Genomic DNA, 12,299 nt, shown 5'->3' with positions numbered 1-12,299 from the left:
TTCTGGAATTGTCAATTTGGACACCTCGTACTACAGATAGTACATACCATACGAATGACATATAATTTATGATAATGGGGCTGTTTTAGGAGTTTGAATTTGAGGATCATTCATCTTTAATTTTTTTTTCCTGTTTTGGAAATAAACTCGGTTACATCTAAAATCGTCAGGAATCTATCAGATGTCAAAAACTGTCATTAAATCACTCCAACATTGTCCCTTCTGCTGTTTTTTTTCTTTTTTGGTGAAATTACCTTAACAGCAAAGCCGTTTAAAAACTGCTTAAGAGACTGCTGCTTTCTTTTGAGAGATTTCACATCCAGAGCTTGTCAGGGGGAGGCTGACAGCGGCGTGTCGGAGGTGACAGGGCTGGGTTTCGAGGGCCGATTTGGAGTTAACACATCTGTCAGTTGTGGGAAACCTCCTCGCTCTGCGTTGACGTGCCGAATACAGCCAGACGTGCCAGGCAGATGGCAGCAGACACACAGCCGCAACCTCACATCAGTCATCCGCTACCGACGATGAAAACAGGCCAGTGTCTGTCAAGGCGGTGATATTTTTAATTCAAGCTGTCCAAACACTGAGGAGACTCTCTCATGTCTGCAAATAAACACAAGTCCATTGAGGCTCAGCCTGTGATTTCTCTTGTTGTCCCTAAGAGCCACAAACTAATATTTACTAATGTTTTTATCAGCAACTGGTGGGGTTTGTTGGTTTTGCAGCAACTTCTTTATTTCAAACGTTATTTTAAAAATTGTGTACTAGAATATCTCATTTAAATAAAAAATACATTTCATCTTGATGAGGCGAATATTTGAAGGGGTTGACCTGAAGGTGGAGAAACGCACCCGCCCAACCCGCAGCAGTGACAGTCGCGACAGAGGCAGCAAACCCCAGAGACGAGTGCCTGAGAGATGTCAGTCAGCCGCCGATTCCTGAATGCAAAACAGTCCTGAGTCCTAATCAGTCAAGAAGAGTGAGCTGTGATGGAGGAGCAAGCATGGCGGCAGATCCCGTGAAGACACAGACGGCCAAAACAAAACACAGCCAAGCGTTTTAACATCGCTGCAGATTTTTTTATCCAGACTTGGTTTGAGTTTTGGGGGTCGGAGATTCTCCTGGTTTGATGGGTTTTGTCCTTTTAGCTGATTATAGTAAAAAAAAAGTCTCTGGATAGTGAATCATTGCATTTGGTTAATGATTTATTGTCTACAGCTGCTTTTCCTTCTGTAGAATATCTTCTAACAGTAGTTCATGGAGCTAAATCGAGGCCAATATTAATGAAACCCAGATAAAACAAATTGAAAAAAATGTTGGTGTTTGCCCCCCCCAAAAGAAAAGTAAAATGTCCAAAAGTTTTTGTTATTCTAAAATAAATGTAATTATTTTCAGCTTCAAGTGATCTGTTTTTTAAGTTTAAAAAATAAAAAAGGAAATTTCAAAAGTTATTTTTCAGTTTCAACCCTTTTTAAAAAGAAATTTTAATCTGAAAATTTCAGTTTCAAAACTTTTGGCCCCGCTGTGATGCGCTGTGGCGGGGCTAACACGGAGGACCAATATAAATCGACGAGGGTGGTCACAGTACAGGCAATACAGCCATTTTCTGACCATAATTATCGGTGAAAACACAGGGACTGAAGTTATCAGCTTTATCCATTTTGATTGGTTCTTGGCGTTAGCCCCGCCCCAAAGTGCCACAATGGGGTCAAAAGTTTTGAAACTGAAATGTTCAGATTCACAAGTGAAAAAAAGTAAAAATTAAAAAAAAAGTTTGAAATTGAAATTTTGAGTTTGGAAAGCTAAAGATTAGAGCATTTGAAGCTGAATATAATTCTTTTTATTTTAGAATAGCAAAAAGTTTCAGATATTTTACTTTTTTTTTTTTGGCCAAACACCAATCTTTTCTTAATTTATTTTATTTGGGTTTCAAATAATATTTGGCTCCATATAGCCCTGGCCTTTGTTCTGAAATTTGATAGCCAGCTCAGCGTTCATTAGAGACTTTGTTTCTTCTAGGGGTGTAACAGATCACAAAACCACCGTTCGGATCGTGTTTCGGTTTTAGAGTCAATGTTCAGATTTTTTTTTCGGATCAGAAAAAAGTAAAAAAAATACAGCAAAAAAACAAAATAGAAATAAGCTATTTTTGTAAATGATATCAGAAATAAGGTATACTAAAGCTATAAGGGATATTAAGAGAGACAAGAGTCAGAAATAAACCAATCAGTCAGACTTTACTAAGTTCACAGAAGCTACAACTTGTTTGTATCACGCCACGTTAGCCACGTTAGCCACGTTAGCCACGTTAGCTGTGTTAGCGTATTCACAATACCTGAACACTCCGCTTTGAGAGCGAGTCAAAAAAGACTGATACCGCTAAAACAATCATCACTGTGATAACACAACTTACAACCTCGTTATTAACACGTAAAACAAAAACAAACAAAAGAAAATCAGTTTGATACGGCTAAATATTAGCTGCGTTAGCGTAATAACAGAGTATTAACCACAGTAACAAACATTATGACCTCTCAAAACTGCTTCGACATGAGTAAGCAAATTTACATCCAAGTTCAAAAGATTAAATTAGGAACGCGAAACAAAGGGAAGACGCTGCTATCTGTTTGAAAAATATTTAAAATATAATTACTTAAAGAAACTGCCAATATCCTGACCTCTGTAATGTGTTTCCTCTGAGTTCCCATACCTAACTGTTTCTACCAATTGGCTCTGTGCTTCCTCTGCTGTATTTGTGTCTGCTCCGTTGTGGTTTGTAGAAGTATTTCTGCGCGTGCAGCCATCCTGTTACCAAACGTCGTTTTTGTTTACCTGTGAGAGGAAGGCCCGTTCCTGCCAGAATGACCTCCACTTCCCGACTGAAACACCAGAAAGTCCAATAAAATCAAGAACTTCCCTCTGGATTTGTCTTTCCATCTGAAAACATAAGAGAAACGCGGTAAGGAGTGATCTGTTTCATTTTTAAAGAGCATTCAGGCTTGTTTTTGGTTTTCTTTTTAGCATTTTATCATATGAATGTTTACTAAACATTCACACTATAGTGATTCTCCTGCTGCTTTCTGTGAGTTTTTCGGCACTTAAAAACTCAATCACACTTTCAGCGATTTCAACAATCTTGGTATGAAAATGTTCATCTTGTTGAGGACATTACTGGTTATATTTTTGGTATTCATAAACTTTAAAGGTTATGAAATCTGTCCCATAGGAAATGAATCAAATTTTAAGTATATTGGCAACAAGCATTTAAATATATTCATGGGCTATTAATATTTCATAGTTATTTTCAAAAAAATTTCGAGTTTCCCAAGTATTTTTAACATGCTAACGTTTTGGCTAATTTGTTATCTACTGGGATTTTTTAGATTAATTTATAGTTTAGCTTCTATTTTTAAAACGTTTTTGGCTAATTTAGTTTACTGAGGAATTTCAGGCTATTTTGGAGTTAGCTAGTATTCAAGTAATGTGTTAGCCTTTTTTCTGCTAATCTGTTATCAACTGAAGTTTTAATTGGCAATTTTAGAGTTTAGCTTCTATTTTAGCAACATGCTAACGTCTCTTGCTAATTTGTTATATACTGAGGTTTTTATAGACAAATTTAGATATTAGCTTCTGTTTTAGAAAAAGGATAAGGTTTTTGACTAATTCAGTTTACTGAAGAATTTTTGGCTATTTTGGAGTAGCTAGTTTTTAAGGAATGTGTTAGCTTTTTTTTACTAATTTTATTAACTACTGAGGTTCTTTTATGCTAATTTACAGTTTAGCTTTTATTTTAGCAACAGTTTTTTTTTAGTAATTTAGTTTACTGAAGAATTAGGCTATTTTGGAGTTGAACTAGTATTTAAATGATGAACTAGCTGTTTTTGCTAATTTGACATCTACTGAGGTTTTTTGGGCTAATTTTGAGTTTAGCTGTTATTTAAGAAACTTACTAAATATTTTGGGAAATTTGTCATGTATTGGGGATTTTTAAGCAATTTTAATTGATTTTTTTCCTTTTCTTTTAGCAAATTTAACATTTTATAAATAGCTTTTACATTTTCAGCAAATCCCTTCAGAAATTGACGTAAATTGCGTCAGTAAATTTTCAGCAAAAAGCTTCAGCATCTTCAGCAACTACTTTCTGCAAAAAGCATTCACACTAACATTATTTCTGTTTTTTTTTAATTCTTTTCAGCTTTTTATATTTAAAAAAAAAGTTGCCATGAAGAAAACAATGTAATAATTGGAGGTATTTGACTGATGAAAACGGGAGTTAATTGGTTTGTTCAGCACAAATTCGATTAATTGCAGCTTAACTGAAAAAAAATTCATGACCTTTTTTTTTTAAATGAGAGAACTTTCCGTCCCAGAATATCACCTAAACCACATATTAATTGAATAAACATGATTAGGATCAGATTGTTTGGAAAAACACTTTTTAATTGCATGGCTGCCCCCCTCCCCCCACCACCCCCGTCCCCAGAAATGAGTGAGATGGGCGATCATGGCTGCCTGAGCGATGAAGGGAAGCAGAGAGACACAATGTGGCATGGCAGCTTTTAGCAGATGACAAAAAGCAGGACTGACACACACACACACTAAATGGACAAGGCATAGAAAACACTGACGTGCACACGTGCAGCGCGCACACACACACACACACATGCAGTGACACAGACGCGTAGTGACAGGCTCTCTCCTCTGGCTGGGAGTGGCAGGCCTGAAGCCCTCCAGGCGATGCTGGTGCTGCCGAAGTCACAAAATAAAGCCCTCTCTGCCCCCCGCCCCCTCCTCCCCCATGAGCACACGTCCCTCTACCTGTCCTCTGACCCACCGCGCTTTCTTCTCCAACCCCCATATTTAAGATCCGCGCTCGGCTGGTGCTGGAATGACGCTAAATAGACGATGACTTTTGCCTCTGAGGCTGCATGTGTCTGCTGTCAGCAGCACTTCTGGCATCCTGTGCGCTCTTGTGTGTTGAGGGGGGGGTCAGAGGAGCTGGTCAAAGGCCCCAGGCGAACGTCCCCAACACTCGCTGGAGGGAAGTCAATAATTATTAGTTTTCCAGGTGAAAGGTGCTGGAAGCGTGAACTGTTGAGCTCTGCCGAGCCTTTATGTCTGACTGCTAACAGGTTCTGTGTGCTGCCGTGTTTACTGAGGAGGAACATTTCAGCAAACCTTCAGGACGCGCAGATCCTCCTGAAACTCTTCTGCTTGATATGGAAACTGTTTTAAAGGATAGATTTGCTTTTCATTACTAGGACTGGGTTGATAACCTTAACAGATCAATAATCGATTTATAAAAATAGAGATCAATTTAGCACATAAAGCTAAAATCGTTAGCTTGATGCTAACGTTTAATGGAATTTCCCATAATACGGCTAATGCTAACACTAAGTTGACCTAAACATACATTGCTTAATAAATGAACATCTTTATAAACTCACAGACATTAATTTTGTACACTCTTCTAAGGAAATATTTTTTAAGTAACAATTTGAGGTTTAAAACGTTTTTTTGCTCATACTTTTTTCTTCTTCTGCAATAAGTTGTAATGCTATAGCACAATCGCCACCTAGTGGTCAAACTGAAACGTCCTCCAGGAGAAGCAGAACAATGTTTCCAATGTTAATGATCTGAACATTTTAGTTAGAACTTCTCCTTTAGAGAATCCATGTAACACTGGATGATATTAACAATCTCATTATTTCACTGATACATTTACAGTATGTGAACTGGATCAGATTAATATACATATATTCAAAACATATAGTAGATTGTTAATGCAATTGTGCACAAATGTGTATAAATGTTTAAACTCAAAATTGAATCCAAAAATCTGAATCCAATCAATCCAGGCTCTTTTAAATCTAATCAAATTATTTTGGGAAATTATTATTAATACCCAAACCTAATCGTTACTGGAGCAGCTTGACGAAGAATCCGTTTTTTTTTTTTATTAAGAAGCTTTTATTCTCGTGAAGATGTCTCCATGTTCTCACAGCAGTTTTTTTTTTATTCTGGACACTTGCAACATGTGGATTCAGTTTGAAAAAATAAGATGCTGCGAAAAAAAAAAGAATTATGTCTTATAAAAAGTTTTTTTTTTTAATTTAATTTTCTTGTTTTTGATCTTTGTAACCTTTTATCCAAAAATTTGGATAAAAGGTTAAAAGGATGAAATATCTGTATAATAAGTAAAATTCTGTCATTTAGTTTAATGTTGTGTTAATGATGGTGGTACACAAAAAGTACACAAAAAAATAACTTCACACCAGTAAGGATTTTCCAGGTGTAGCATAATGTTATTTGACATCACTGGTACCAAACAAAACAATCACCTGTTGCTGTAGACTCTTGGCTCAAATGCACACAGACTCACTTATTTGTATCTTTGCAATGATTGGTGTTTTATTTGTACCCATCTGCTGAGTGGAGTGATGCTACATTCAAACCGCGTATAAGTAACAGGTCTGATGCAGCATTCAACCTGTAAACATGCTAAAAGTGACTTATTGAACATCCTTTTTATGGTGTTCACACAGGTGGTGCTACTGATACCAGCACATGTACCTACAGCTGGAAGAGGTTTAGAGCAAAAGGTTGAAGCAGAGCAAATCTGGTGAATCTGCTTCAGAGTTTTTCAAACTTCTGTGTTTTGAAAAGGACACTATCCTTACATCACTACCAAATCAGAGTTCCTGATTGGTCAAAGATCAGCTGGTTGGTACATTTTGTACATAGAGCCTGAAAACTGACTTAAAACTTGAGTAGTGACGCGGAAATGACAGTTTTGAACATGGAAACCTGAAACACACCTATACATGTGTCGAGTTACACATTTTATTTGATTAACTGTTTCTGAGCCTGGCGTGAACATGGCTGTACCGATAACCTCCAGGAAAAAACATCACTAGTACACAACAGACTGGATCACGGGTGGAAAAAAAATATGGAAAACCTGGATATGGCATTAAAAATCAAGGTTGTGGACCACTCAGTGTACCACAGAGAGAACATGTTCATGCTCTTTGGCATTGTGTGATTGTAGCGAACACATACAACAGTAAGGGTAAGTAAGGGTGAAGTAGGAGAGACAAAGACGTGTTATTTTTTCAAATCCTGCAGACTACCCAAGGGACCCGTTAGTGCTGTTCACGTGATAAGTGTGCACTCGAGGAAATTAGACAATCATAGTGTAGTTTGTGTGGACGTCTAATAGACACTCACGTATCACGCACACAACCCATGTGTGTGGCATCGGTCAGTAGGATTAAGTACTTGCACCTTACTAACTATCAGAGTACGGGTTAGGACAACCTATGACAGAACCACTTGTTTATCAAAAGTGTGTGTAACTTTCATCATCCTAACAGATATTTCACAATTACCACACACAACAATTGTAAGGGTTCTGTGGTTTTATTTGGAGTGTGTTTTGGTCATGTTCTGAGTTTCCCTGCCAGTTACACCACTTCCATTCACGCCTGTCCCTGGGGAGGGGATCTGAACCCTAAATGTTTTCTTGTTTTATTCTTCCATGCCCCCTCCTCCAAGATTTTGGGCATCTGGGATCTGCCCCTTTGGGGAGGGGTACCGTGTTTTTTTGTAGTGTTTTTTGGTCATGTTCTGAGTTTTGGTCATGTTTTACTTGTCTTGTTTGTTCTTCCATACCCCCTCTTCCTAGGTTTTGGGCATCTGGGATATGCCCCTTTGGGGAGGGGTACTGTGTTTTTTTGTAGTGTTTTCTGGTCATGTTCTGAGTTTTGGTCATGTTTTACTTGTCTTGTTTGTTCTTCCATGCTCCCTCCTCCTAAGTATTTGGGCATCTGGGATCTACCCCTTCTGGGAGGGGTACTGTGGGTTTTGTTTTTGAGTGTTTTTGGTCATGTTCTGAGTTTGGGTTACTTTATTAAATGTGTTGGGTTCCTGTCACCAGGCCTGGTCTCCTGTATTTGGGTCCTCCACCACCATTTCCTGACAACAATGGTTCGTTCCATTTTCATGATGTCCGTTGAGATGGCTACACGAGTGGAACTGCACCCGTGCTCCTCTTTAGGACACTCTACAGGCCCGGACAACCCAGGAACCTACAGCCCCCGTATGGGTCGACCCTCCTTATGATGCATGTGATCGTGGCTTTAAGGTAAGCTCAGGTGTGTCTCACAGTTCTCTTGAGCGAGAAAAAAAGTATGTTTTGTGACGTTTTGTCATTTCTCCTCCAGCAGAGATGTGTTTTTTTACATGAAACTCCTGCTGATAATGAAGGACTTTGACTGCAGTGGTCTTCACGCTGGACGTGTGAAACGGCTGGTGTAGCGTGTTGACAGAACTGCAGTGATTTGTGCATTACCCTGCAGGCGTTTGCTTCACTTCCACCTCAAGCAGGAGCATTGATTTTCCTTACATGACAAACAAATGATGTACAGTTAAAAAGCTTAGGGGGACATATTAAATTCTTCCTCCTTTATTCCCTAATGTTTTTTTCCTTTGGTCCTTTTCAAGGTGTAATTTACCGCTCGCCGCAGCCGCCACCTTTAATCAGCAAACCACCACGACTCGGCGCTCGTGTTCTGCTTGGAGAATGAAGCAGAGGGAGGCTGGCATGCGGGTGGGCCGGGTGTGTGTGGGTAAATGTCCATGAGAGTATGAGGTTGATTAGTTCAGGTTTTAATGTGGTGTGGTCGGCATCGCCTCGGGTCATGCAACAGGCCTATTGTGGGAGGCAGAGGAGAGGAAGAACAAGGATGAAGCAAGAGGGTGAAGAGGAGTGTGTGTGAGCTGGATGTGTGTGTGTGTATGTTAATGTGTCTAATTAGAGGAGTAGGGGATCATACTCTGGCTCTGAGCTCGAGCAGCCGCCTGACGCAGATATGACCTCAGGCCATGGTCTAACTCGCACTGACATAGCCGCGCTCACAAACCTGCTGGAGCAGCAACACACTGCTAACACACATATTAACACACAAGTGTCACCACTTTGGCTTCATCGTTGCTCTCAGAGCTGCAACGATGAAGCCAAACGTCTGAGGTTCTCAGCAAACTTTGGTTTTACTGCCGTCAAAACCACAAAACAACACACAATCTGAAACAAAGAACAGGCAAAATCAGCTAAAACTGCTCCAAACACAAACTGTACTGACAAGACAATGACTAGTATGAGATTCAAGTTATAATTCAGGTTTTTCAAAACATTCTAGTTTTTTTATCCACTTTAATCCAGATTATTCCAGTGAGACCAGATTGAATTAATTCAGGGTTTCAACAGGTTTCTTCAAGTTCAGTGGCCTTGTGGTGGAGTGTCCACCTTGAGATTAGAAAGTCGTGTGTTCAAATCCCAGCCGAGTCATTCCAAGACTAAAAAAATGGGACCCAGTGCCCCCCTGCTTGACACTCAGTATTATGGGATGGGTCAAATGCGGACAACAAATTTCACATACTGTGTCACAAGTAATGGGACTTTAAATTTCAGACTTTACATATGAAAAATTAAGACCAATTTCTCTGCCTAATTCCCAGACCTATGGACGAAAAAAAGACGAAATCCTTGTCAGCAACAGAGTAACGTAATCAAAGACAGTTCAAATTTCAGTAATTAAGTTACAATCACTAAACCCTCATCACTTCATTACACACGTTTTGGTGCGGGGAAACCATCGGGGAGTCATAACCAAATTAGTGTAAACAGTTTTGGTTAAATGAAACAACCGCCCTTCTTCATCTTCTTTTTTTAAAATCAGCAGTTGACATATAGGAGGATGTTGATAAACGCGCTTTATTTACATAATCATGCTTTGAAAAATAAACCATAAATAGGAATTAATAAATAAAACTTTAGACCAGAAAAGTCATACGAAAAAGTTTTAAACTCCACCATTTTCAAGACCAAAATAATAAAATTTAAGACTTTTTTAATGCCTTTTAAGGCCTTATTTCCAAATTCTTAAATTCAAGCCTTTAAGACTGTTCAAGACCCCGCGGGATCCCTGTTATGGTATTTTACCATAGAAGGAATCAGCAATGAAGGATTCGTAGCATGATCCTGGACTTAGCTAGAAAAAGGCGACAATGGGAAGAAAAACTCCCTCTGAATGACAGAACCAGATTTAGGGCGGTGGAACCATCAACTTGGATGGTTTGGAGGAACAGTCAACAGGTAGGAAACGTCATTTTATCAAACTTAGCTGTATATCAGGGCTCTGCAACCTGCGGCTCCGGAGCAACATGTGGCTCTTTTATCTCTTCATGGTGGCTCCCTGGCTGAAGAAAAATAAAATAATAGCAATTTTTTAAAGTAAGGATTATTTAATTGTGTGAATGCTTACTAAGCATCATTTCTGTATGTGATTGAGTAAAATGTGAAATGAATGAGAAAGTCTTCAAATGTTAAAATGTTAAGTAGATTAACAGCAAGCCTTTTAATATATTCATAGACTATGTTTTCATCTTTATAGTAATTTTCAACAAAACTGGAGTTTTGCTAATATTTTCATGACAGGCCAATTTGTTATCTTCTAAGGTTAATGTAGAGTTTTGGTTCTATTTTAGCAACATGCTAACGTTTTTGAACAATTTAGTTTACTGAGGAACTTTAGGCTATTTTTTTAGGTTAGCTAGTAATTAGGCAACGAGCTAGCCTTTTTTTGTTTTGCTAATTTGAGTTTTTTAATGCTAATTTGGAGTTTAGCTAATATTTTAGCAACATGCTAACATTTTTGGGAAATGTGTTAATCACTGGAGCTTTAAAGGCTAATTTAGAGTTTAGCTTCTATTTTAGCAACAGGCTAAAGTTTTTTAATAATTTAGTTTAATGAGGAATATTTGCCTATTTTGGAGTTTAGCTAGTAATTTAGCAACATACTTGCTTTTTGGCTAATTTAGCATATACAAGGTATAAGGTAAAAAACATTTTATTTTTTAATTACATTTTGAGAGATGCTGGTTTCTTTTTATATTTTTGCTGTTTGTGCCAAAAAATATACATAATTAATATGTATTGTGAATGCAAATCAGTAGAAATCAGTAGAAAATGAGCCCAAATGGCTTTTTCTTTTAAGGTTGCAGACCCCTGCTGTATAACTTACAATCATGACAATTATATACATTGTATTTTCTATTTGTTTTTTCTCTTCCTCCTCATTTATAAAATAAATGAAATATAGATCTAATAAATAAATACCAAAACTTTTTTATTGAACAGTTTGAAGACTTTCTGTTCCTAGAAAGGAAAAATTAGAATACATTTTGTGAATCTTTTTTATCATCGTCTCGAGGACAGTATGAAAAACATCATAAAATAATGAAGGAGACCCGAGCAGGCTGCCTCCCCACACCGTAGCAGCTCTGTGTCCACCCACCAGTCAGCCTCTCAGGGGCCGACAGAGTGAGGGTGATCGCTCCAGCTCAGACCTGCCCAGGGTGTGCCGGCCTTCCCCCAACCCCGCGGTCCAGAGAGGGATACTGAAGATTAAGAAAACTGATGGAATTTCAGGATGAGAATGATTAGATTGTTTCGCTGTGTACTCCCCCCGATGATCAAGTCACTGAACGCATCGCATGCCCAAAGCTGAGTCCAGAATTTCAGGCTTCTGCGTCTGGAACGCTAGTGATCGCGCGTTGCTTGGCAAGATTTTAACTTGGGTTGCGGGCTCTACGTACAAATTAGGTGCTTGTTGATCGCATCCTGAAGGTTCAGCTGGTAAAACTTTTTGATGCTTAATTGCAGCAATGCAGAACTGTGACCAATCATGGACTTGGACCTGATAGTCATAAGTGGGTAGAGTTCGCTTTAAAACACGGAAGAGGGGATCGTAAACACCAGGAGAAATGAATATTTGTCTTTTTATTCCCGGCTAGAATTCTACAACAGACATTTAATGTAACAGAGCTGTGAAAACGAAAAGGCCGGAGCAAGATAAGCGGGATGTGCACCACTTTGGTTTTTTACATGGGCATTACGCTGCATTCACACCGAACAAGATTCGTGCAGTGGAGGTGGCCAGTTTCAATGTTAACTCAATGGAACAAAAGGGAATTAAGGTGATCTGAAGTCCCACAGCCCGATTTAAGCAATGGGCGCAAAGGTTTGGCAGCAGTTTGATATGAGTGACGAGGTGCAAATGTGGCAGCATGGCCAAAATTTCCTTATCTGGAGTTTGACAGGTCGCTGTGTCGCATCTGCCAATCAGGAACTCAGCTTTGAGCATGTGACATTTACAGTGACTCGATCAGCAGGTAGAATATTAATCCAAGGCGAGGACTCCACGCTCGTAATAAACGTTCTCTTTCAACATTCATTCGGT

At 38.8% G+C, this 12,299-nt stretch overlaps 1 long non-coding RNA gene across 2 annotated transcripts in view; it reads left to right on the top strand.

Moving 5' to 3' along the window:
• The first annotated feature begins 1,471 nt into the window (after positions 1-1,471).
• LOC112158241 overlaps positions 1,472-12,299 on the top strand; it is a 21,746-nt gene continuing 10,918 nt past the window's right edge. The window contains exons 1-3 of one of the 2 annotated variants that reach the window (XR_002921278.2): positions 1,472-2,956; positions 7,937-8,143; positions 8,223-8,536. This is a non-coding gene — a long non-coding RNA (uncharacterized LOC112158241). Of the gene's footprint in view, positions 2,957-7,936; positions 8,144-8,222; positions 8,537-12,299 lie in introns of those variants that run through there. The other variant, XR_004947315.1, reaches the window with a different exon arrangement.

Source organism: Oryzias melastigma, linkage group LG24, assembly GCF_002922805.2.
Source record: "Oryzias melastigma strain HK-1 linkage group LG24, ASM292280v2, whole genome shotgun sequence".
NCBI lineage: Eukaryota > Metazoa > Chordata > Actinopteri > Beloniformes > Adrianichthyidae > Oryzias > Oryzias melastigma.
Note: the sequence above shows the minus strand (reverse complement) of the source record. Positions and strands in the feature narration are given on the sequence as shown.